Source organism: Dasypus novemcinctus, chromosome 2 (assembly GCF_030445035.2).
Source record: "Dasypus novemcinctus isolate mDasNov1 chromosome 2, mDasNov1.1.hap2, whole genome shotgun sequence".
Classification (NCBI taxonomy): Eukaryota; Metazoa; Chordata; class Mammalia; order Cingulata; family Dasypodidae; genus Dasypus; species Dasypus novemcinctus.
Window position 1 is genome coordinate 46,153,751 of NC_080674.1, and position 27,911 is coordinate 46,181,661.

The following is a 27,911-nucleotide window of genomic DNA, read 5'->3' on the forward strand; positions in this document are numbered from 1 at the left end:
GGACAAAGAAACAAGACGCAGCAAAAAGACACAGAAAACAGACAACCAGGGGAGGGGAATTAAATAAATAAAAATAAGTCTTTAAAAAAAAAAAAAAGCACCAGACTCTTAAAAGAAAGAATGGCAGAGAGGGTCATTGCTGTTCTCAATTTCTTCTTTAGTACTTCTTACTACCTGTCAATATAGGCAAATTAATCCTTAGGTCAGACAATAATTTTGTATAATAATGATTAATAAGAAAGCACTGATTTTTGTCAGAAATTTCTGGGCTGTACTAATGCTTTTACTAAAGATTAGTATTATTAATTTTGCTAATCAGGTACTCCTTGGTTGATTCCTCAGTAGGATTATAAATTGAAACATTTTAAGTAGCCTACAATTTAAAAATTCCTCTGTTACTTTGGTATATATAGAACAGATAAGGTCATGGGTCAAAAGAAAAACTTTTGTTTTTTTTCTTAAAAAATGTAATTTAAAATAATAAGTATTATATACACCTTTCAATCTGAGTTGCCATGTCAAAAAGAAGTCCAGTGTTACCATTACAAAGCAAAAGTCAAGAATAGTTCTCTCCCCATTCTTATTTGATATAAGAGGTGTCTAACTGATGCAATAAATAGCTCATCTGAGTTTTATAATGTGTAGTGAAAAACTTCAGCCAGACTTCCAATTTTGATTTCCATTGGTCACTGAAACAGACTTTGCCCCTAGTCACCACAAGTGGTGTATGATCCTAATTTACCCATCCCCTGCTTCACTGGGCACCTTTAAGCTATGTGATTGTTATACCAGAAAACCTCCATTTGGTAAAGCAAAGTGAAGAATAGGCTGGTAAAGCATATGCAAAAGATAAATTGTGAAAATCCAGCATTGAACACAGAGCTTCTACAGTGACTTTTTCTTCTAGGGGTAGAGGAATATACCAGAATCCCTGGGCAAGATGAAGATGCAGGAAGGAAAGGCACTATTTTTATAGCTAGCAATTCTGAAAGATAAAAGAAAGAGGTGCAAGGATGAAGAAGAATTGTTTCTTTCCTCTTAGCAGCCACTGCAGCATCTTTAGAGACATCAGCAAAACAATGCTTTGCTTCTTACAGAATAAGTATTCAATAAATGTTTTTATTGATGGCTTTCCTATGTGGTAAAACATAGAACATTAAAGTGTTAGCAAGAAGTAGTTCTGGAATTGGGGGCATAGGGATATGACTGGGGTCAGGTAGTAACTAATATCTACGTTTATAATGCACATTGGATATTCTTCTCCTTAGGTTCATGATAGCACCCTAACTGAATCACTCAATTTCTTCTTCATGGACTTGGGAATGTTTAGAAGATTTTAATATTTGAGGCAAGATGGAGGCATGTTCTAATTTTTATCAAGGCATGCCAACTCTTGGTGTTCCCTTCATCATGGAACAAGAGATTTTAATTTTTTCTTTTTTGTCCATCAAATTTAGTGTTCTTATTTATTCCTTACATTACACATAGGATGTGTGAGGATTCATTGTGTCATCTGAAAAGTACTTAGAAGAGTACTTGGGAAAAGATGCTGAATAAATAAAAAGTTTATTAGACTATAGGATGTCAGTTTGGCCAAGCTAGTGGTATTTTGGGTATCACCATAAAAAATCAAAGGCATCAAATGTATTTATCAAGCTGTTTACTGTGTTGCCAGGTATGTGCAAGTTACTCTGGGGAATATAAAAGTGGCCTAAGACATGACCTCTGGATTTGGTACCTAGAATTCAAGCTGGGAAGGCAAGAATAATAATGTGGATCGGTAATTTTGCAATTAGGGAACAGTTCAACACTCTACAATTTAATGAAACATGCTATTATTGACTATATATTCTACATTTATTTAGAGAGAAGGGAGATTGCTTGGGCTGAAATATTTGGGGGGAGTCCTATAGGCAAACTGGCTCCTGGGCCAGGCCTAAAAATATGGTAAATTTTTTTTTTTTTTTTTTTTTGATAGACAGAAAGAGTTGGAGATGTTCCATAAAAGAAGGTTGGGAAACAAGGACCTAGAGATATTTCTTGAGCTCCCTGGGGTTATTAGTAATAGGAGAGCAGTCAGGGTGCACCGGGCTTTGGGTTTGTTACACATTGGTCACTATGGATGCTGCATATAGGCCTATCCCTTGTGTCCCTTGTATAGAGAACTGGGGTGGCCACCATGAGCCTCATGCTTGCTGGTGGGTGGCAGCTGCTGCAGCGTGCTGCAGCTTGCTTCCCTCTTCTGGACATTATATAAATTCGATTTTAAAATTCTTTCTTTTCACAGTATTCTAAGAGGCCTATTAAAGATACTGAGAGTATGATTTCCTTTCAAGAATATGATCTTGAATAGGCCCTACCAAAGATTAGACCTGGAATTCCCCACTCCACTCCTGCTACCTCATCAAATGCTTACACTGTCATATCTCTATATGTGGTTTTTCTGTAGTTCTAGAAATAAGCTCATAGGGCCTCAGAGACCTCCAGTGATTCTAAATCAAGGCACTACCTTCCTGCTAGGTGGTGCCTAGGGCTGTTTGGAAATATGTTTGTCACAATCACTGGAAACTTACAGGCTTCAGAGAGCCAGGGTCAGGGATGCTAAATATCTGTAATACCAGGGGCAACCTTATGCCAGGAAGAATTATACTACCCTAGATGCTAGTAAATTCTTATTGAAAAATTTTGAGTATAACATTCTCATTTTATTTGTGGCTAAGAACATGGGAGTCCCTAAGAAGTGACAAAACTGTTCTAGGATTAAACTCCTCAGGAGCAGTGACAGATTTGTAACCCAGTTCTTCCAGGTTTCTTTCAAGGACTCTTTCAGTTCTACTATGTTCTCTCCCAAAACATGGGTTATTATAACAATAAAATAGCGAGTGTTTCTCTGCCATTCATATGTGAGGGTGACAGTTTGCTATGTTAACTATTTGAATGGATAGATTTTGAACTGAAACAAATGATACTTGACCAGCAGATCTTCCTCTTGGGAACACACACAGATTTGCCTGTGAATTAGTGTTGGTAGATTGTCTTTGAAGTGCCAACTACTGTGAAAGTATACAGATATCTTGGCATCATGGAACAGGCATGGAGCAGACTTTGGAATCAGACAGATTTGGCTTGTCTGGCTGGGTATGACTCCAGTCCTACCATTGTGTGACCTTTGTGACTCTCAGAAAGTTAAACTCTGAGTTTTATCTGCAATGTGGAGGTGGTGCTTGTTCCTTCACAAGGCTGTTGTAGTTTAAATGAGTCACAACCATGTCTGGCACGTACTGGATACTGCAGAAAGAGGTAATTCCTCCTAGTATACTTTTTGGAAACTCTTGACTAAGAAGACTTAAAAAAAACCCTTACTCATAAAAAAATCTACTAGATAGAAATTGCTGTATTTTTTTCCCTTAGTCTTTCCCCAGTCAACCACCATGAGGGCTTCATTGAGTCTCTCAAGTGTTTGTTGGTTTGAACTATTGAAATTTCCCTCCTTCAGAGCAGTACTGCTTGATGGAGATTAGTTTTTTGTGACCTGTCAATTTGCCTAGACTGTTGCTGAGCTTGGGGATCGATACAGCAGAAATGAAAGATATATCCAGATGAATATTGGTGGCTTATGAAATTTGAATTTTAAAGTCAATACTAAGAGCCATTTCTAGATATAGATGTTTCTCAGAGAAGTTTCTATCTGCCAGTGGTGGGAGATTGTCCTTAGACAAGGTGATCTTTTAGGCAAGTTAAGAGACAACCAGGGAAGTGGATGTGGCCCAGTGGATAGGGCCTCCGTCTACCACATGGGAGGTTCGCGGTTCAAACCCTGGGCCTCCTTGACCCATGTGGAGCTGGTCCATGCACAGTGCTGATGTGCGCAAGGAGTGCCGTGCCACGCAGGGGCGTCCTCCACATAGGGGAGCCCCACGCGCAAGGAGTGTGTCCTGTAAGGAGAGCAGCCCAGTGCAAAAGAAAGTGCAGCCTGCCCAGGAATGGCACACGGAGAGTTGATGCAGCAAGATGACGCAACAAAAAGAAACACAGATTCCCGTGCCGCTGACAACAACAGAAGTGGACAAAAAGAAGAACACACAGCAAATGGACACAGAGAACAGACAACTGGGACAGGGGGAAAGGGGAGAGAAATAAATACAATAAATCTTAAAAAAAAAAAAAAAGATAACCAAAAGTTGACCAGCTGGGGTAGAGGGGCTTGTGGTGAAAGACCTTTCTGGGTTAAAGACTAGCCTGTAATGGTCTGCTGAAAAGTATGGGAACCAAAAAACCTCAGAGTGTTTTAGCTCTTGACTTTGAAGAAATATGCAGACTGACACATAGGTGCACATTTTCCCATTATTGGAACATTTAAAAATTGCTTGTCTTGGTTAGAGGTTAATTCTCTCTAAAGGCAAAATTATCACTCCCATGAAAATATAAAATGAACAGCTGTAAAATAATAACAGATTTTAATTTTTACACCTGAAAAGATGTTTTACCTATCTCAAAGGGTTTCAAATAACCATAAATGTACTTGCAGTAAAGTAATGTTGAATCAAATTTGCAAAAACTGGTCTTTCCACAGGGCAATAATCCATTGCATTTCCCTGGTCACCACCGATTTGCATTTGTACAGACAAGACTTATTTTCAGGGCTCATTTGGACAAGTTAACTTCTAACACTACGCTAAATACTAAATAACTTCTAACACTACACTAAATAGCCTAGTCAAAGACAAAGGCTCAAACAATTATCCGGTAATCGTTTCTGCTCATTTCAAAGTCTTAAACTTTTCTTACATCTTTATGATTCTACTGGCCACCATTCCTGCTTGAGCTCCTAATATTGCTGTGAAAATTCGGTGAGGTGTAATCCCTAGAAACTTGGGACTTCTTTGTCTTTCAAATATATATATATTTAAAATTTTTTTGATTTTGGAAAAATTTCAAGCATACACAAAGAGGTACTATTTTGAGCCCTTATGTACTCTGTATTTTAAAGCAAATCCCTCAACATCCTGTTGTTTCATTTGTAAATGTAAGTACTTTGGAATTCATATCTAACAACTAAGTATCCTGTTTTAATAACTACATGGTTATACTTTATGGATACAGAAATAACACTGTATGAGAGGACATTATTCTCTGCAGTCCTGACTTTGTATTTGTTTACAACAGGTATGTATGTGACATGATGGAGGAGGACTATTTCAACAAAATTAACTCAGTGTTTGTATATCTGTGCAAAACTGGCTCTCTCTCTTGTCATTCAGACCTCAGTTCACGTATCACCTTCTTAGAAAGGACTTCTCTGACCCCTATCTATAGTAACCTTCACCCAATCAGGTCAGGCATGCTATCATATGACCCTGCTTTATTTTCTTCACAGCACTTATTATGATCCAGTATTATCTTTTTTTTTTTTTTTTTTAAGATTTATTTTTCATTTATTTAATTCCCCTCCCCTCCCCCGGTTGTCTGTTTTCTGTGTCTTTTTGCTGCGTCTTGTTTCTTTGTCCGCTTCTGTTGTCGTCAGCGGCACGGGAAGTGTGGGGATCCAGTATTATCTTGTTTATTAATTTTCCTGGTTTTTTTTTGCCCATCTCCAGCCACAAAAATGTAAGCTTCATGATAGTAGGGCCCTTTTCTGTCTGTTTCACTCCATATCATGAAAAATGCTCAATAGTTTTTGGCTGAATGAATGAATTAATGCATTTTAGTAGATATTGGGGTTTTTGTTGGCATTCTTCCAAACATGTATATATCCCTTCCACATGCTTGAAAATGTGTGGCTTTCATGTGTCAATTCCTAGTGTGTTTAGGCTCATTTTAGTGAGATTTTACTATGGTATGGAATGATGAAAAGCACTTTCCAGAGACCAGAGTTAACCCTGGACAGTTATTACTATCTCCCTGAAAAGTGCTTTAAACAGATTTATTCAGTAGCCCCTTCCTGCCATTGATATGGCTATGTAGGGAGGCTGTGTGTTTCTTCACGAATAACCTGGGCTGGGTGTGTAAGCTTGCTAAAACTTAAAATTCCAGCATAAGCCATGTGTGCATGCAAACAATAGAACTGCAGCCCTGCCTTTCGTAACCATGCCAACCACTCCAGTCTGCCTAGTTCAGGGGAAGCCAATTAAGTGATATAGGCTCTATAGACTTTGAATATTAAGGGAGGATGCGAACTAAATATATTAATTCAAGCTTACCTGGAATATGGGGATATGTATTAATTCAAGCTTATCTGGTACTCAAACAAAGCACCATTTGACTACCCACTCATAAAAGGGACCCAAAAATCCTATTCAGGGCTCAGCTTTTGGACTAGAGTTCGCTGTGCCTGGCCAGTCATTAATAAATTTTCCTTCTCAAAAAGTTTCCTGAGTCCTGGCCTTCCATACACGAATATTGAATCTCTCTGCTTCCACAACACCACCAGCAAATATGCTGATAGCAGCAATGTCTTGGTTTAGGTTCCCCCAGAGCAGACCCTGAGACAAGGAATCAGGTAAGAGGAATTTATTTGGGAAGTGACAGGAACACATTTAGGAGAGCGGGGTGTGAAATAAGGAAGGGAAAAGAGACAATAAATGGTCTCTTTTAAGCAATTGGAGGTTAATTCTTCTGGAGAGACTGGAAGCTGGTGTAAAACACACATCTGAGAGTTATCTCACCCAGGGTTGAAAGAGCGTGAATATTTACCAGCCAACTTCCTTCAGTCATTAATTTACTGGGCATTAACCTGGTCAGGGCAAAATAACCTCCAGGTGCTGAAAACCTTCAAACAAAGAAATGTAGGTATTAGAAGTTAGAAATCCGACAATGCGCAGTGGTAGGGCTGAGAGGATATGGGGAGGGAAGAGGCAGGCAACTTGAATTGGATAATACATTATGATTTTTAAAAATAAATGTTTCATTTTGGAATAATTTCAGATTTATAGAAAAGTTGCAAAGATAGTACAGAGAGGTTCCATATCTCCTTCACCCAGTTCTCCCTAATGTTAACAATCTAACATAACCATGGTGTATTTGTCAAAACTAACATTAGTACATGACTATTAAGTAACTACAGGCTGTATTTGGATTTCACCAATTTTCCCATTAATATCCTTTTCCTGTTCCTGGGTTCAATTTGGAATACCACATTGCATTGAATCGAAATGCTGTGCATATGCTTTGTATGTGCATATTGCACTTTAACTTGCTAACTCTGAAAGGCTCTTAGCCTTTAGTACCTTAGACACATAGATTCTGGGAAGGTAATTTACTTGCCCAGGGATTCCCAGCTAGTAAGAGATTAAATTGAGATTAAAGCACGTGCTCTTCAGCCTTCAGAACCAACATTTTAATACTATACTCAGTTATCCCCCATTCTTTTCCACTTACCCAACCCTTCTCCTTGGTGTCTTTGTGCTAATGATGCAATCTTGGAAAATTCTGTATTATCAAACTACAAAAGACCTGGACACATGACATATTTCTTATCAAGCTGAATTAAATGTCAGCATTGATTTTGTGGGTTATTTTCTAAGCTTAATTAACATTTGTGAAACCCGTTATCTTTTTAATATGTTGATATTTGTATACATTGACCACAAAGCTCTTCAGAAAGTCACCCTATACTCCAATAAATTCAGTAATGCTAGGCATGGAAGTATACATCTCTGAAGAGCAGGGCATAATGTTGTATAACAGTTCAAAGTATTTTATTTTTTATAATATGTCTGATGTTGGATAGTTGACCTCCATTTCTCAGTCTTTCCATAGTTACTGTTTTTTTGGAAGTGCTACATGAGGGATGTGAACATTTAATGAAATCTTTGAATAATTTTATATTTTCAGTGGTCCAATTGAAAATTACCTTTGGTAGCTGTGGAACTCTGGGCATGAAGTTTAGAAGGGGAAATTCTTGTAAATTATTTGAGCTTTGACTCTGAGAAGGTCAACAACATGAAAATCTAGGCTAACCAATGCTGAAATTCTTCTAACCTCTAATTCTATATTCAGAGAGAAAAAGGCTTTAAGACTTTTTGTTTATTTTTTGCTTTGATTACTAGTTGTAGGATGCCTAGAGTTAGTATCTAATAACGTAATCTATGTAAAACACAGATTATTGGCTCAGAATGAGATCTAACTTCTAAGAGGCTACAAAAAGACAATCATGTAAAAATGGGCTCTCTTCTTGGAAGGAATAATCTGGGATTCACTGAAAGGTAATCCCTTTAGATTCTAACTTTTAGAGAGCATTGCACATTTTTAAAGGAGAAAAATCATTATCTTTCAGAATGTGAAATTGCTTTCTTTACTTATATTGCTATATTAAATTGGCATGGTTTTAAAACATGACTTTTGATCTTTGGTATATGTAATTACAGGCACAGTCTCTTACTGCAAATTTGTAAATTGTGCTCTACTCAGCCCCTTCAGGGGCCATAGGGTGCCAGAGGGGCAATCTGACTGTATTCGATGCCTCCACCTCTACAAAGAGCTGTGCTTTCATCTCTTTTATGCACAGTGTTTCTGAGAATATTTAAATTGAAGAAACAGCCTCTCTTCTTAATAAAGCAAGCAAACAAAAATGTTTAAGGTTAGTATATATATCCTTATATTGTACAGGCTACTTTTCTGCCTGACTTTCTTTAGGAAGCCCTCTGATTTCTAGAGGGAAAAAAGTCACATTAGCTTTCTATGTCTAAATTTAGACTATCATAACCCTTAGATTGTAATCTTCAACAGGGCAGTAGAGTATGTATTCTCTACTTTTTAGGCAATAAATAAATAGTTTGCTTAACCAATTACTGCTTTATAGTCAGTGTTAATAAAGTGTTTGCTATTGTCCAGGGCTGTACCAAGTCCTTCTTTGGTATTATGTTATTTAACCCCACACAGACCCCCCCCCCCCATGGTCCACCTATTTCTACATTTGCAGAAACTATGGCTTAAGGAAGTTAAATAATTTGTGCAAGGGCCCACAGCTATTAAGCAGTAGAGTTAAGATTCAAACTCAGATCATCCTAATTCCAAATACATCTTACTCCCATCCTTCTAACCACTGCTCATGTGTGGTTTAGAAATATGCCCATAAATCCTTTAATAATATCCCCTTTAAGAGGTAGAGTCTAATTTCACTCCACAACTCAGTGACTCACATCTTAAAAACAGAGTAAAGGAGAAATGAAGATATGTAACTTCAAGTATAGGTCATAAAAAGGCACCGTGTTGGCTTCTCTCTTGGTCACTCTGTCTTACACACTTTCCTGGATCATAAGCTCTGGGTGAAACAAGCTGTTATGTTTTGAACTGCCCACATGGACAGGAACAGAGGCCCTCAGTCCAAGAGCCTATTTAGAACTCTTGACAACAGCTATGTGAATGAGCTCAGAAGTAAATCTCTCTGCCCTGCTGGTGCCTCAGGATGACTGCAGCATCCCAAATCCCCAATAGCATTACTACAACTTCATGAAAAACCCTGAGCCAGAACCGCCTAGCTACGTTGTTTGCTTTTTTTTAAAAATTTATTGAATATATCACTCATACATAAACATACATAAACAATAAATGTATAATAGTTGTGAACTTACAAAACAAACATATATAACATCAAGCAAACATATATAACATCTCACCCTACCACCAATAACTTGCATTGTTTTTAAACTTTTTAAACTAATGATTAAAGAGCATTGTCAAAATATTACTACTAAACAAAGTATTTTTCCCTTAACCAATCTGATTATTATCTTTATATCATTTATATATGAACATACATAAACAATTAAGTGTATAGTAAAATTTGCGAACTTACAAAGCAAACATGCACAACACCATATAGGGGTCCCATACATCAACCCTCCACCAACACCTTGCATTGTCATGACACGTTTGTTACAAACTATGTCAAAATTTTACTACTAATCATAGCTCTTATATTTGGTGTGTTTTCCCCCAACCCACCCTATTATTATTTTTAAAATATATTTCTTTATGACAGAAGTTGCAAACTTATAAAACAATCATGCACATGTGCAGAATTCCCAAACAACACCCCTCCATCAATGCACCACAATGTGGTGTGTCATTTGCTACAGATAAAATAATATCATCTGATTATTGCCATGTCCATAATGCACATTTGGCTCACATTTTCCATATTGCCTCAGTATCAACACAGTACATCTTTTGCATAGATGCAAGACTATTATTACTACTAACCAGAGTGCATGGGTCACTCCAGCTGTATTTTTCCCATGCTTCTCCACATTCCCAACACCCTACAGTAGTGATATACATTTGTTCTAGCTAACAAAGGACACTCTGACATCTGTATCATCAACCACAATTCTCACCTACCTCTTGGTTTACTGTGCTATCGAGTTCCTAAATTATTCTCGAGCATCTGTCAATTGGCATTTACATAACTAGACTACCATTTTCAGTCATATCCCCATTTATAAACTAGCTGTTACTCACTATGTGTTACCATCCACTCTATACATTTCCACAATTTTACAGTAAAGCTAATTAAAACTTCTACATACATTAAACATCAGTAGTCTACTCAGTCCTTCTCTTATCTCCTTTAAGAATCCACCACCTACCACCAGGTCTTGAAGATATTTTCCAATAATTTCTTCTAGAAGTTTTATTGTTCTTGCTTTTATTTTTAGTTTTTTTAAATCCATTTTGAGTTAATTTTTGGATAAGGTGTGAGATAGGGGTCCTCTTTCCTTCTTTCAGCTGTGGATGTCCAATTCTTTAGCACCATTTGTTGAATGGATTGTTCTGCCTGAGCTGTGTGAGTTTGACAGGCTAGTCAAAAATCACTAGACCATACCTATAAGAGTCTGTTTCTGAACCATAAATTTGGTTCCATTGGTCTATTGTGTCTATCTTTAGGCCAGTACCATGCTGTTTTTACCACTATAGGTAGGTATTATGATTTAAAGTCTGGAGATGGGGTTTCACTTTTCCTTTTTATGATATTTCTGGCTATTCAGGACTCATTACTCTTCCAAATAAATTTAATAATTGTGTTTTCAGTTTTTTCTTTAATGCTGGTGGAATTTTTATCGGGATTGCGTTACATCTGTACATCAATCTGATTAGAACTGACATCTTAATGATATTGAGTCTTCCAATCCATGAGCATGGACTGTTCCTCCAGTTACCTAGGGCTTCTTTAATGTATTTTAACATTGAGTTGCAGTTTTCTGAATACAAGTGCTTTACATCATTGGTTAAGTTTATTCCTATTTGAGTTTTATCTGTCCTGTTTTATTTTCACCACTCTTTTGACACTTTTACTTACTTTTATTGATATAATCTTCATTTCTAGACTCTCTTCCAGGCTCCTCGCTCCTGTCTTTTCTTTTCAGGTTCTAGCACACCCTTTAGTATTTCCTGAAATTCTGGTTTCTTGCTTAGAAATTCTCTCAGTTTCTGTTTATCTGTGAATATTCTAATTTTGCCCTCATTTTTGAAAGATAGTCTTGCTGGATATAAGATTCTTGGCTGGAAATTTTTCTCTTATAGTATCTTAAATGTATTAGATCACTGTCTTCTTGCCTCCATGTTTTCTGGTAAGAAATCATCACTTAATCTTATTGGATATTCTTTATATGTTATGCATTGCTTTTTTCTTGCTGCTTTCAGAATTCTCTCTTTGTCTTTGGCCTTTGACATTCTGACGAATATGTGTCTTGGAGTTGGTCAATTTGGATTTTTTCAGGTGGGAGTACATTGTACTTCTTAGACAAGGATATCTATGTCCTTCATTAGGGTTGGGAAGTTTTCTACCATTATTTCTTAAATATTCCTTCTGCCACTTTTCCCTTCTCTTTTCCTTCTGGGACACCCATGACATGTATGTTTGCATGCCTTTTGCTGTCATTTAGTTGCCTGAGACCTTGTTCAATTTTTTCCATTCTTTTCTTCATCTCTTCTTTTGTATGTTCACTTTCAGAGGCCATTTCTTCAAGCTCACCAATCCTTTCTTCTGCCTTCTTATATCTGCTATTATATGATTCCAATGTCTTTTTAATTTCATTGATTGCACCTTTCATTCCCATAAGATCTGCTATTTTTCTATGTATGCTTTCAAATTCTTCTTTGTGCTCATCCAATGTCTTCTTAATATCCTTAATCTCTTTAGCCATCTCATTGAATTTATTAAGGAGATTTGTTTGAATATCTATAATTAGTTGTCTCAACTCCTTTATGTCATCTTGAGGCTTATCTTGTTCCTTTAACTGGGCAATATCTTCCTGTTTCTTGGTATGGATTGTAATTTTTTGTTGGTGTCTTGGCATCTGGCTTACTAGATTATTTTTTCTGGGTACAGTTTTTCTCTTTGGTTTAGGGCTTCCTTTCGTTTCTCCCTTGCTGGTTATGCAGGAGGAGCCAAGCATGTAGTTGGTGCTGTAAGCTGTGGAGGCTCAAGCTACCCTCATTGCACTAGGGACCAATGAAGCTTCTTCTAACTTTCTCCTTTGCCAGGGGTAAGGACAGAGTCACAGCTATGTGGAATAATCCATGTGCAGGCCTAGACTGTAGTTGCCCAGAGAGACTGTTGAAGACTCACATCCCTTTCTCCCCTGCCTAGGGTAGGAATGGAGCTGCAGTTGTGGGCAGCAATCTATGCAGTGTGGGTCCAAGATGACCTCAGTTGCCCTGGTAGACTTCTTTTTTTGGTGGGGAGGGGAATGATTTAAAATGGAAATCCTTTATTATCTTATATAAAATTTAAATGCATTAATTAAAAATTATAGGTTGTGAACAGTATGAAAATAAAATGTGCCATTATCTTATTTTCAGTCCATGCCAGCCAAAGTTACCTGCAGTTACCTGTATAGGCTGATGCAGAGCTCCTCAGCCTCCTCCCTGCCAGAGGCAGGGCTGAAGCCTAGGTGGGCTGCAGGCTGATCTGCGTGAACTGGTTCCTTCCGACACTGAGAGTTTCAGTCAGCCCAGCTTCCACTCAGGCTGGGGCAGAGTCAGAATGGTGGCCACTGGCCTCCTTCCGACCTAGGCTGGCTCTCACCCCAGCTGTTCCCAGGGTTATCTCTTAGCCAGACAAGTCCCCCAGTCAGCAGCTGAAATCAGCAGCAAACTGTCTCCTCCTCCCCTGTTTCTGGGAAATGGAGCCTCCAATTCCCATCACAGAGCAGCTTCTGGGGTCGCTCATGCTGCCAGAGTAGGATAATCACCAGCCTCTGTGGCTTGGCCGGTAATTTCCCGGAGAGGCTGGCGCAGGTTCCCGCAGTTTCCTCCTTGTTGGCGGTGGCACTGGGGCCTAGGCTAGACCTGCAATATGATCTGGATCAGAAGAAGCCAGTCCCCCCCCAGCACTGGGATTTTCAGTCTCTCCCACTTCCCCTCATGCCAGGTGTGGAGTTAAGATGGCAGCTCCCAGCCTCTTTCTGACCTGAAAAGGCTCAAACTTTAGTTGTTCTCAGGATCATACTTTAGCCTGCTGAATTTCCTCATCATAGCTGAAATTGGTGCCCAACCATCTCTTCCTCCCTGTTTGGGAAAGTGGAGCCATGGAACAGCTCCTGAGGTAGCTTGTGCCATCATTACAATCATAATTCATTCATTAACTCCTGAGGCGGCTGTGCCTCCCATGGAGAATGGGCACCGGCCTCCATGGTATGGAGCACTCTACTTATGAGTCTTCTCTGCAGACGGGCAGTCTCCTCCTTCCACTCCCCCAAGGACATTGCAGGATGCTTTTCTGGCCTCCTGGATCCCCCAGAAAGGTGCTTCTGCTAGCTTCAGAGAGTTCTGGGTGTTTGCTAACTGCCCTGTAGCAGGAGCTGAATCTAGGAGCTCCTTACTCCACCTCCATCTTGCTGGTTCTCATGTTTGCTTTTTTAAACTGTTATGTTTTGAGTTAATTTGTTATACAGCAATAGATAATGAATACAGCCAAATATAACATTGACCATTTAAAAATAATAAATGATCATAATTTTATTAAATCTTAAATTTAAAAAATTGATATAGTAAGGAGAAACTTTCCAGAAAAAAAAAACCTGCCATATTTAGTAAAATAGTAACTCCCAATTAACTTAATAGTTATAATGACTTCTCTAGGTTTGAGATCTTGTCATTCAAAAGATAACTGCTTAAAAAATCCAAGATTTTGAAAGGAAGGCTATGAATAATCACATTGCAGAAGATAGCATTTTGAAACTTTAAAAAATCCTTGTGAGAAAATTCTGAAAGTGTTCAGTTTGGTAAGTTATCAACTCATAATCTTAAACTGTCAGGAACATGCTTACAGTTTACATGATTTAAAGAGGGATATAAAACAAAGTTGAATTTTAACCTCTTCGCTAGTAATTTTACTTAGCCTTTCAAAGGGGTCTTGAAAACTCATAGGTCAAACCATTTCTTAGTTTGCTCTGCCTGACAAATTGCATTAACTCTGCTTTATGGCCACTTGCAGTTTAATAAATGACTTGGACTTTGATTAATATCATTCAAACTTAAGCCCAAGAATTTGTATAAGACTGGGAAATAGTGCTGTAGACGTTATTTAAAGATGGACTATGAAAGATGGAGGGAGATAATTTTAGTGATATTAGTACAAGGATAGGTATTGAATTTGGTCAGTTTTTAAGTCCTTTACAGAAAATCCTACTTGATTTGCCTATTTCAAAATATGTGAAATTATTTTTCTTATGTATTTACAAAGTCATTAAAATAAGTTAAGGAATTCATTCATAAAGTGGGTATGGCTAGTACTTCTTTGATATTCAGAATGATTATAAAGTAGAAATGCTGTTTTTCCTTGCCTAAGTTGGAGAAGACAGAGCAAACTCTCCTAGGCCTTCCCTTTTAGAGGTTTTTTCCCCTCTATTCAGCTTGAACCCTGAGTTCCCAAAACTACTTTTTGTTTGAACCATACTTGACAGTATATGCTTGAACCTGATTTGTGGGTTTGTGCTCCAGGAGAATATAAACATACATATTGACAGCTTGAGTGTAAAGATCCATCATTACAATCATAATTCACTCATTAACTCATAAACTCACTACTAACCCAACAGTTATTTATTAGGCATCTACTCTTTGCCCAGTAGAGTGGTGGCCTAGGTATTGGAAATAAGCAACCAGGAATAGCCTCTCTCCTATTGGAGTTCTTGGTCTAAGATAGAGAATGACATTAACCAAATATAATTAAAACCTGTTATAAGTAATATGAAATAAAATTATATGGGGACCTGGCCCAGGTTGAGGAATGGAGGTTAGGGAATGATTCCAAAAGAAGACATTTGAATTCTAAGGAAGTAAAAGTGGGAGGGAGAAGGAAGAACATTCTGGCTAGAGGAAACAGGAGCCAGGAAAACATCCAGTGCTTTTGAGAATTGGAAATAGTCAATGTGGCCAGAGTTCAGAGAGCAAGAGATATGTAAGGGGCCGGAGAAGTAGGCAGGGACTAGATCTTACATACAATTGCAAGCTGTGTTATAGATTTTAGTCTTTATCTATGTTAAGAGCAATAGAACCCATTGAAGAGTTTGAAATAGGGGGATGACACAATCAAGTTTGCCTTTTAAGCTAGTCACCAGGCTCTATTATGAAGAATGGCTGGAGAAAGAATGGGTAGAGGTACCCTTAGAGAGAGATTATGAGTCTGTTGTAGGCCAGAGATATTGAGAGCTTGGACCAGGGAATGGTGGTAAAGATGGAAAGAAGTTACTAGATTTAACAAGATATCTGTGAAGCAAAGTGGACTGAATTTATTGTTGAGTAGACTATGACTAGGTAAGGGATATCATGAATAACTTCCAGGTATTAGGCTTGTTCAGCTGTGTGAGGAACACTGTAGAGAGACAAGTAGAGATTGGAAGATGGGAAATGGAGTTTAGTTTAGGAAATTTTAAATTTAATTTCTTTTAAGACATCCACAAGGAGATAAAGTTGATAAATAAGAATGAGAAATATGACTGGGAAGAGATATCAGAGTGGCATCTTGGAAGCCAAGGGAAAAGCATCTTTTAAAATGGAGAGAGTGGTTAGCATCACTGGCTGCTGATGAGGGGTAAAGTAAGTAGGTCCTTTTCAGGCTCTTTTAGATTTGTAAAATGAACATCTTGAAGGATTGTAGTAAGAGCTATTTTGGTGAAGTGATGGAGGCAGTGGCCAAATGAAGTGTCTTGGGAAGTGAGTGAGAAGTGAGGAAAGGGACAATGGAAAAAGGTATCTCAAAACATTTGAACTTCAAGAGAAACAAAAGGATATAGCATTAGCTAGAGGGGGAAATAGAGTTTAGGGAGGTTTTTCAAAGATGGGAGACTTGATCATATCTAAAGGTTGATGAGAAAGACCAATGGCCAGGGCTGGAGGATTGACGATGGATAATTAATCCTGCAGGATTCATGAGAAGATAGCAGTAGTTAGATCCAGAGCCTAGCTGGAGGAATTAGCCTTGGAGAGCACAGAGGATACCTACCCTTCTGTCCTAGGAGGGAAGAAGGAGAGGATGTATGCAGAAAAGGAGGTGTGTTCGATTTGATAGAAATAAGTTGAAGGAATTTTTCTTTATTGCCTTCTATTTGCTTTGGAAAATAGTTGAGTCATGTACTGAGAGAGGATAGAGAAAGGAGATGAAGTATTGGGAAAGAGAAGTGAATTTTAGACAATTGACAACAGAGAAAGCTTGATTATAAAAGGAAGTAAATAAAATTTAGTAAGGCTGCTAGTTATTACTTGAAGGCCTGGTTGAGGTTAATGACCTCAAAATAGTACCACTATTAAAAGTGTTATTGATCCTTTCTGGAAAGGTGAGCGGCACTTCAGCACGTACATAGAGAGTGAGATTATCTAGGCCTAAGGATTTGTCAGAAAATTATGATGGCATCAGCAAGGGAGCTATTGAAATGATAAATGAAGAATCTAAGCTGGTTATGGAGGAAGTAAAGAAAGGATCAAGAGTGAATGGAGATGTCTTTGAAGCTTGGAGGATATTTGTAGTCAGAGTAGTTGATTAAACAAGATGGAACAAGTCTGTGATCAGAACAGCATCCTGCACCCCAGACCAATTAAATTTGAATCTTGGGGATAGGGCCCATGTATCAGTATTATTTAAAGTTCCCCAGGTAATTCCAGCATGTTTTTGAAAGGGAATATGTTAATGTAGTTTTTTCGAAGGCTGTGATGAAAACTAGCAGAGTGAAATCAAGATGAAGACAAAAGAGAAGGTGGTCAAACAATGCTGCCTTTAAAACAAAACAAAAACTCAAAAAAACAAAACGACACATTTTCTTCTTCACATATCATATCTAAGGGCCTTGTCCCCTTGTTCATTCTCCCTGATATTAGAAATCCAAGGCAAAGAAGAAAAGACTATTATGGGGAAGATAGTACAATTGGAAAGCCATTTACTTAGTAGCTAGATGCTTTGGGATTTCATTGATAAACAGGAGTTAGAAACATGATGAATTTGTTCACTACAGTTTCTCTGGAGAAGGTAGGTGATGGCCCAAGTTATCTTGGTTCTTTTGGCATGAGGAGGTATCAGTCTAGCTACAGAGGTCTGCATGTTAGTCCTGGAACCCTATAAGGGGCCTGGTTGGAACTCACCTAGCTTGGGTTGCTGGACTTAGTAGCTATATCATAGGTCATTCATCTTGGAATAGTGTTGGGCCCAGTGGAAATTTTATTCAATGAAATCTTAAAGATTTCATGTTATAAATATATTTATATAATATTGTATTAGTCTAGTGAAACAGAAATGACAGGAGATATCTATAAATAGTATGAGATTTTATAAAATTGTCTCACTTGACTGTGGGGATGAACAAGTCCAAATTCTGTAGGGCAGGCTGCAAACCAGGGCCTCTGATGAAGGTCCTTGATGAGTTCCCCTTCCCCTTTTAGGGTTTTCAACTGATTGGATGAGATGTCACTCATTGCTGATAACAATCTTCTCAATTGATTGTAGTTATAACCAGCATTCTATGCAGTCAACTCACTGATAATTCAAGTCCATGAAATGCCCTTGTACTACAATTAGCCCAGTATTTGCTTGACCAATTAACTGGGCACCACTACCTGGCTGAGTTGACACAATAACCTAACCATCATCCGTATTATATTAGTGTCTTATATTAATGTTTCTCCTGGAACTCGGTGCCAAGGACTTTCACTTCTAAGCTTTCCAGTTAAGAAAACTTATCTCCATTCATTCCATGTTAAATAGAAGGCCTTATATAGTTACCTTCTTGCTAAGTGGAGTGTTTATGAAATGCATAGAGTTTATTGGCACAACTGTTGCTAAAGAAATCCCAGCAGAGCTAGACATCCCACTATAGTCCTTGTCTCTCAACCCATCATTTGAATGCCAGGGACATTTTTAGAGAAGACTCAGGTGGGTGCGGAGCAGTTTGTGAAAACCTTGGCGAGTGTTAGTAAGGAAGCTTATATGCACCATCTTCTCTAGATTAAACAAAGAAACAAAATACTCAATCCAATTCATCATTTGTTCAGTGCTAATTTATGTCAGATGCTATGCAGAATATAGAAATTATAATACAAGTTTAATCTCCTTTGGCAATGGTGAGCATTTTTTTTCTACCTATATTTTTGCCACTGTATTAAACACTTGGAATTGTTCTGTGCATATGGAAAGCATGCAGAATGCCCTGTGCTAGTGACAAGAAATTTTATAATGATGCATTTGAAGCTAAAATTTTGTGCAACCCAAGTAGTTAGAGAATTCCATTTGATATCAGCTATACATACTAATCAGAGGACCCACTATTCTGTTTTCAACTCAAGCATGTGGGTTGGAACAGAAAGGACAGTAACCGCAGCACTTATTTATCCCCCTTTAATTCCATCTCACCATTGTCAAATGTAATGTTAAGGAATTCTTGTGCTGCTCACTCACTTTCTCAAAAATCATCTTATAGCCTATGGATTGCTTTTAGATTCCTCAGTCTCATGTTCACAGCCCTCCATGATCTTACCACAATCTGTTGTATTTTCTATTGAGCTGCAAAATGAACTACTTCTTTGCCTTCAACATATACCATTTGTTTCTGCCAAACAACTTTTTTCAAGTTGTTCCTTCCACAATGAACTCTTTCTCTCTTATTTTTGCATTCTATTATTCTACTTACTTATCCTTCAAACCTGTGCTCAAACCTCACAATGTCAAACTCCACGTGTCTTCTCTAATCTTTCCCTTGCTCCTGCTCCACTCCTGCTACAAATTCTTTTTTCCTTTTCCATAGCACTTAATCAGCACATTTATTAAGACTCTCACACCTTCTTTCATAAATTTCTCATGTGCATTTTATTAACGTATATAGGCCTGAATTCCAGATCTATGTCCACAGTCTCTTTGGCAGCCTGTCTATGGTACCTTATAGTGGTAAGCCCTCAGTGAGTACTTGTTGAGAAAATCAAAGTAAAGGACCTAGCATGTGAAGTCCATTGTTGTTTTTATTTTATTTTCATCAAAAGAAACAGCTGTATGTCACAGTTATTGTAAATACTCCATAGCATTTAGTACAGTGGACCTGTTGTGAGCATTCAACAGTCATTAATGGATTTATTCCATATTTGATATGATTATTGGACATTTTTGACATAAGGAAATTTGGTTTGTTCACACAATTCTCAAAGAACCATGTTATTTCTAATGCACATTCTGAGGGACCTGTGGTATCTTTAAAAAATATAGTAAAAAGAAAAATGAATCAATAATAAGGCAGATTCATTGATGGAACTGTGCAACCAACAAGCCCTAATGTATTAGCAGTGATATCATTAGAAAATATCCCACACTGACACCACCCATATATAGCTTTGTGCACTGAAAAAACAATATGGACGTATTCTTCAGGGAGGAAAAGGACTTACTCGTCCAGTGATCTTTTTTTAAATTTCATTTTATAATTCATAAACTTGGCATGACTATGCTTTTTGGTTCCCTCTCATCTTTGGTGGTAAGTTTCCTAAAAATATTCTTGATTTCTCCTGATTTAAATCAGAACAAGAGAGATTTATGTAAATATCAAGGAGACTGCCTATGGTATGATCATCTGAAACTGAGAAATGTACTTCTATTCAATAAACATTTATATGTTATACACTATGCTAAATAAGAAAGGTCTTACTTAAGCTCAGTGTCCTTTGGAAAAGGGAACAAATTTTTGCATGTTGGTTTGTTTTAATGTATATTAAAGTCATTACCTCTTGGTGATTATATTAGTCAGAGTCCTCAGGGAAATAGAACTTACAGGGTGTGTACTTTGTAAATATTATGAAATTTACTGTAGGAATTGGCTTCTGTGACTGAGGACCCTGGTGGTTGGCAAGTCTGAATTCTGTAGGGCAAGCCGTGTGTTGGGAACTCTAATGAAGGTTTTAATGAACCCAGAGAAGGTGGCTGATTGAAGTAGCATTAGAAATTCTTTTTGACTGCTGAAATCCTCAGTTCTCCCTTTAAGGCCTTTAACAGATTGGATGAGACTTCTCTGATTGCTGAAGGCAATCTCCTTTGTTGATTGTAGATGTAATCTGCCATAGATGTAATCAACTGACTAATGATTTAAATCCATGAAATGCCTTCACAGTAACAATCAGGCCAGTGCTTGCTTGCCCAAACAACTGGACACCATAACCTAGGCAAGGTGGCACATGAACTTAAGAATCATAGTCCACCCCTTGTCAACTTGACACCCAAACCATCTCTTTAAACTACAATCTATCTCTAAATTTTAAAAAACTCCAAATAAAAACAATAACAATCATCCTTTCATCTAATATAATCCAGCTGTCCTATGTATAACTAGAAATACCCTAACTCTTTACCAAGGAAAGGATGTTAGCTTTTGGATAACAGATACTCTTATAGTTGATATCTTATAACATAAATGCAATGACATAAAGATAAAACAACTTATATTACATGATAAGGGGATAAGAGGGAAGAAAACAAAGAAATTTGCTTTATGTACATATACAAATATAGTCATAGCAAAACAAGGAAGAAATACTTCTAACCATTATAGTCCTCCTTTCTGTAACTGGTCACATGGACCTAGCTCATATTTATAACTAACTACCTTCTTCCATTACCTATTCCATATTTCTTTTATACTCAGCAAGCACCTTAGCTTCATTCCTGAAGGGTCTGGGCCATTAGTAGTCCTGCCAGTAAGGGGTTATTGCAGTTTTCTGTTGACTTTAATCACATGGCATGGTCGTAGTAAAAGACACCCTAAGGAATCTCCTGTATTGCAGGCTAACTCTTCTTTACGCCCATTTTGTAGTAGCAGTCCTAGTTCCTCTTGGTTATCAGGATCAATCATCCCAACCAGCACAGTAATTCCTCTTTTTACCTGTTAATTCAGAGGCATGAGGAGCCCAAAGTGGCAGAAAGTCTTTGCATATTTGCTTATAAAAGCCTCACGGAATCACTATCTCAGTAGCTGGACCAGAGAGACTCATAATGGAAAGTTTAAACCAAACCATTAACAATCAAAACAGCCACAGATACCATCAGGGTCACTGTGGAGAGCACCCTTAGTCACCAACTGGAGGCAGAACTGCTCAGGAAACTCTCTTTTGTCCTGTTACCCTCACAGGTGGGGGCTATAAAACAGTTAATTGAACGTAGTTAATGGAACCAGAGTTTGTTACTGAGTACCTGCATGAATCAGGCACTAGAGAGGCAAAGAAGGCTAACAATGGGCTTTGGGAGCACACTATCTAGAGGTATTTTAATTGCACTTAAAATGTAACCCAGTGGGAGAGAGGACAGATGGAGGCAGCAGAAGCTCAAAATATCAGTAGGAGTCATTGAAGGCTTCACAGAGGTTTTGGCATTTGATCTGATTGTGAAAATTCTATAAGAAGCTATCAGGCAAAGAGTGTAAACAGGCATTCTTAAAAGGGAGAACCCATGAACATATAAACATAGAGATATAAAAGAGGATGGTGTGTTAGGAAAATGGTAAGTGGTTTGAAGCACCTGGACCAAAAGTTGTTTGCTGGTAGGTGAAGGGAAATAAGGTTGGAAAAGTAGGCAGACTCATATGTTAGGCTGTGTCAGGGATCTTGGAGTTTTTCTTGGGGTACCAGAATTTGCTTGTGTAGGTAAGTGACATGAGCAGATTTGTTATTTTAGGAAGACAAATCATGCTATAAAGGAGATAAATACTTAAGTTGCAATGATTGACAAGTATTATTTTAAATAATAAACTGAATGAGCAATAACTTGTGTTACTCTTGCACAACGAGGAAGATCTTGCCAACATCTTCATAGGATAAAAGGATGCCTAGTGTTTATTGCCAATTTTTTTGAGATGTAAATGCAACACTTACAACACTCTGTTCCTTTTTAAGGACAGTCATCCCTAGAGTGAATGAAGAAACATAAAGTGCAGACACAAAAGCAATGCAGCAGTTCTGTCACAAGTGGTCAAAAAACCAGACAGGATATTGAAGCTTTGGCTGTTGGCCCTAGGGAAAAGAAAATACACCAAGTTGGTGGTGAGGAAAGCCGCCCAGCGTGAAAAGAAAGAGCAGCCTGCCCAGGAATGGCACCGCCCACACTTCCCGTGCCGCTGACGACAACAAAAGCGGACAAAGAAACAAGACGCAGCAAATAGACACCAAGCACAGACAACCAGGGGAGGGGGGGAATTAAATAAATAAGTAAATCTTAAAAAAAAAAAATACATTAAAAAAAAAAAAGATTGACATAGAGTTGTCTTTTCCTTTTTGTGCTGTTGCAGTGAAAAGGAAACTTTGTAAACATAGCAAGATGGCTTCTTATGAACAGTAAATCTGCTACATCTTCACTTTTATGGCACTTTGTCAACAGTGATCTAAGTGCTCCTTCTTAGATAGTCAAGACTTCATCATTTGTTTCTTCTGAATTAGTTGTATTCAGTCATTTTTCTGTATGAGGTTGATTTCTTAACTTTCATAGAACTTTAAGCCCAATTTATATGGGATAATGACTTTGATTGAAAAGTTAATAAATTCATTTATTTAACAAGTATTTGTTTACTGAGGATGTATTATAATAGGTGCCCGTACAGGACACAGTTTGGGGTTCTGGGACTGAAAAGCCTTTTTACCTTCATGAAGTTTACAATCCAGTGTAAATGTTGTGTGATAATGACTAGATTTAGGGAAAAAAGAAATGTAACATTAAAAAATGATATTTCTGCATGGGCAACTTTTGGAATATTTTATAAAATACATATATTGAAATCCAAAATAGTTTATTGGCAAAGTGTAGCACTTATATTCGAGTTTTGCCAGCAACATGTTGGAATCTGAGCTCTGAGGACCTGGATCTAAATTCTTTGTCTCTTGCTAGCTGCAGGTTGCTTTAATCTGTGGACCACAGTTTCCTCATCTGTAGAATTAATGGGTTAGACCACATTAGTGGCATTCAACTTTGGCTGCACATTAGAATCACCTGAGAATTTAAACTTGGCCAATTAAATCAGATTTATGAAGACCAGCATAGGTATTTTTAAAGCTCCCAATTGATATATATTTTTTTGAAGTCAGGGCTGAAAAGCACTGCACTAAATCAAAGGTGACAATTGGAAGTCTGTGGTGAGTTTTTCTCTGCCTATCTGTGCAATGCTTAAATATTTTTAAAATTAGTTACCAATATTTAAAGATAAAAGATTTCCAGTTTCCTTTGAAAAAAAAAAAAAATGGAAGGATCTGGCAACAATTGGACTTGTATTTCTGCATGATAAAAATTCAACCCAGTCGGTACCTGGCCCCACTTCATTCATTTATGTTTCCTTCCTGTCCCTTGAAGACATTTTCATTTGTGACAACAGGAAATGATGATCTTTATAGTCCCAAATGGCAAATAAACTATGCCTTTACTGATAAGCTACGAATTATATGAAATCAAAGGGAACTTTATCTTTGAAGATGGAAAAATACTAGCATCCAGAGGAAGGAATAGATGTTTCTGTTAATAGCAGAACTCCACAGACTACTATGGAGATGACACCTGCTCATGGTTATCACGGAAGAGGATTAGTTCATTTTCCGGAGATTTTTAATGAAGCTTTTTATATTTTTCTTCCTTTTTCATTCTTTCCTGTTTGGGAGCTACATCATTAGTTGGGATGTGACTGGCTGTCCCTGGGGAGCAAAGAGGCGATTATCAGAGCTTTTGATCGCATGTTGTTCCTGTAATTTGCTGTGGGAAGGTTCTTGAAGTTCTTGCCCTCCTTTAGCTTCCTTGTTGCTTTCATCCTTGTGGCCTTTCTCTGTGTTGGCCTGAGAGCAAGCACCTGGGTGGGGAAAACTAAATTTGTATGGTTTTTTGGCAGCCACCTGACATTGAATTAAGAGGATTATGCTTTTCACAGGTTGGAATTATGTACTCCATTTGTGTAGGACCTCTTACTCAAATTAAATAATGCTTTGTGCTTTGCTCTGTTAAAAAAGAAACAAACTTCCTGTAGCAACAATATGGTATATACTATTTTGATGACAATAATAAAAATAACATTCATTGAGCAATTTATGCCAGGAATGTTCCAGGTCCTTTACATGAATATCTCATTTACTCCTCACAATTATCCAATGAACTAGGTGTTGTTATTATCCCTATTTTATAGGTGAAGAACACTGAGGATCAAAGGAGTTGATTTCCTGTATTTCAAGGCAAGTGAAATCCACTAACCTATCTAACTGGACCTTCATTAACTGTTGTTTTTATTTTCTTTTATTGTGTTTCTTTGTAAATTCAAAAGTATCTTGGTTTTGGCAAAGAAAAGACACACTTGTATTTTAAATCTTATTTTTCTCTTAGTGCCTCCACTTACTTCACTGGCTATGTTGTTATTGTCTGTGGATATTGTTTATACATGGTGGATTCCTGAATTCCATTAGCCTCAAAAATCTTCAACTTAAGCTCATTGCCTATACTTTCTCTCTTTAACACATAAAAAAGAAAAATGGCGCAAAAAACTTACTAGCCACATGATTCTGAACCTCTCTGCTGTTTCTTTGTTGGGAAAATGGAGATTACAAAATATATCCTAATTTCAGCCCACAGGGATATTTTCAGGATCAATTGTGATAAAAATGAAAGCATGTTTCACCAATCCTAGAAGATGTGTGTCTTCAGTACTGATGTATTTACTGTGATGCAGAATATGAGATACACATTCTTTTGCTTAGAAACCACTATCTATGGAGACTTTTCCATTTTAGAGATGTAATCCCATTAAAAGTTTTTAGGTTGATTGGACACTGGGAATTTTTTAAATCTCTAAACCCTTGGATGAAAGTTCATTTCATTCTCCCCTTTCATACTGTCTCAGGGCAACTGCTGCAAAGTTCTTTTCAATATGAGTGGATAATGTGATGGATTAATTTCCCTTGTTGAAGCCATGTCTGCTCCTCATTGCTCATCCTCTTCAATAATTTGGCACATGAAGGGAATCTCCTTTTTTTATAGCTCACACTCCATGTCAGTAAGAGACTTGTTGAGGATGGGAAGGGGGCAAAATCTTTGTCAGTTAACAAATTTAAATAATGAGTTGAGCCTTTCATTCATTATTTTATGTTACTTGCTTGTCATAATTGATTATCTATTGGTTTTATGGTAAAAATAGCCATAAAAGACCTTCAAAAAGCAAAAAATAGCTGTGATGGTTAATTTCTTGTGTCAACTTGACTAAAGTAGGAGAATGCTAAGTAACACAATAGCCTTTGAAAAGTGAAAATTGAAAAACAAGTATCCACAGTCTCTTAGGATTCCAGTCATAACCTGTTAGTCATAATTTTCTATTGATATTATGGCAAAACAGTCATAAAAAAGACTCTAAAAAGTAAAAAATAAAAGCCTTTAAAAAATAAAAAACAAATAGCCTTTAAAAAGTAAAAACTGGAAACAGAGATGCACAATCTTCTTAGGATCCCAGGATGTGTGTGATTGTGTGTGTATGTGTATGTAGGTGTGCATACTTTCTATGACTAATGTTATATATCCTTAACAGTACTATTTCAATTAAAACAGAAAAAGGGCCAGTGAATTTAATCTTTTTCACTAAATATTTCAGTTGCATAAGAAATTTATTTATTTTTCATATTGTGGGATAAAATAAACACTTAAATAACTTTATCATAGAACTCTACATTTGGTGCATGCAAAACCAATATTTGTAAACTCTTAGAGTAAGGATAGTGAAGGATAAATCCTCTGAGCTCTATAATCTCTCTTGCTCTATTTTAAAATTAGAAGGAAATATGCGTTTTTATTTTTTACATGGGTATATATTTTGGGGTTTTATATTGCATTCAGAACAATTTTGAATCTTGTAAGGGTTCTGCATTAATACAAGTTTTAACTCTTATTTTTTCAAACTCAGTTTGTGTGAATTCCTGCTTAAAGGAGAGAGTTTTATACTCAACCTCTTCAGTAATGTCTAACTTGAAAGAAAATGGTGCCAAACGAGAAGGTTATACAAATTATACCACTAAATACTTGTTTTCAGGCACTAATGAGTTAGTCTTTTGACCATGTCCAATATAATAATGAATTATCTGTTTCTTTTTACTTCAGTTTCAAAATCTAAATGTCAGTTTGTATGACCATATTTTTAATCACCAATTTTTACTAAACTTGGTTCCCTGGCATGAATTGCAAGACAGAATTTTTAGTGTAATCTTGAAAAGCCCGATATGTTTCATTTTATTAAGAGCCTGTAAGGGTGATAAAAATGGTTAAATGAAGAAGTTGAAAGTTTAGAGCTTATGACGTTAACAGAATGAGATGAATGTGTGACATCTTTGTGGCTGCTAGCTGCATTAGAGCTTTAATAAACAAGTCCCATTGTCTTAATCCACTAATGATGCTGCTCCAGCTTTTTAAAGTTCAGATTACCACTACCTTCTGCTTTGAGAGGGACAACATGAGAAATAGTCATCCTGGAGACCTCAATCCAAATCCTGCCCCTTATAATTTTCTTGCCACATAAGCAGACAACATGAATTTACTTGATATGTAAGTAAGTTACTTAAAAATTCAAATTCTGGCTCTTTACTAGCCATAAAAGTATATGACTTTTTCCTCAGCTTGCAAAATGGTTTTATGGTGCGTTTTAAATGAAATTTCATATATATCTTGCTTATCATAGTGTTGGTCCATAGTAGGGACTTAAAGTTAGTTTCATTTCCCAGAAGTTTGGAATGGGCCTTAATTACACATATGATTCCCTTTTGAATTGGTTTTTGTTTTCTGGAATGGGTTCATCTCTATTGGATTAGTCCTATTACCAATTCCAGTGACTCTGCACATTAAATTTACCTATTTTTATCTAGAGAAGGTTAAATCACCAAACATCACTGATCAACTCAAAAGGAATAGTGTTTCCTAAGAGTTAATGGTTGCTAGATATATATCATTTTTAAAGAATCTGGAAACCAGATGTTTGATAATGAAGGCTATAGTAATGATTCCCATTTGAGTGCCTGACAGTAAGGAAATTATCTTTCATTAGTAATCAGTGAAGACCAATTGGTAATTACGGCTCTGGCGTATGTTCTTCAGTAAGAATCACAACTGCCTTCTAGAAGGCACAAAAAGACCACCACACTCTCACAGGTATCCTAAGGTCTGCAGCAGCCCAGAGTCCCACCATTAATCATGCTTTAGGACTGAGGAATTGAAGACTCCTTAAATTGTTTAATATTGGGGATTGGATTCCATTTCTAGGACAGGCTTTTTCCTTCTTTGCTGATCAGAAAAGAGAAAGACAAGTGATTTATGAGAGTAGTCTTAGGAAGGACGGGAGAACGTGGCTGTCCTGTGCAGATTAGAGGGAGGGAAGGAGGCAAGCAAGCCTTGCTGGTCAGCTATGCTGGCTGAACTTCGTCCTCTCTCCCACTGTGTGTATTCATCATAT

The 27,911-nt window shown here is 37.3% G+C and overlaps 1 protein-coding gene across 8 annotated transcripts in view; it reads left to right on the plus strand.

Annotated features, from left to right (window-relative positions):
* Positions 1 to 27,911, plus strand: part of GHR (growth hormone receptor) — a 311,580-nt gene that overhangs the window by 6,393 nt on the left and 277,276 nt on the right. For 3 of the 8 annotated variants that reach the window (XM_012528225.4, XM_071207953.1, XM_071207940.1), the window contains exon 2: positions 24,618 to 24,663. The exons of the other annotated variants lie outside the window; for them this stretch is intronic. The gene's annotated coding sequence lies outside the window, so the exon portion shown is untranslated. The remainder of the gene's footprint in view (positions 1 to 24,617; positions 24,664 to 27,911) is intronic. 8 annotated transcript variants of the gene reach the window in all.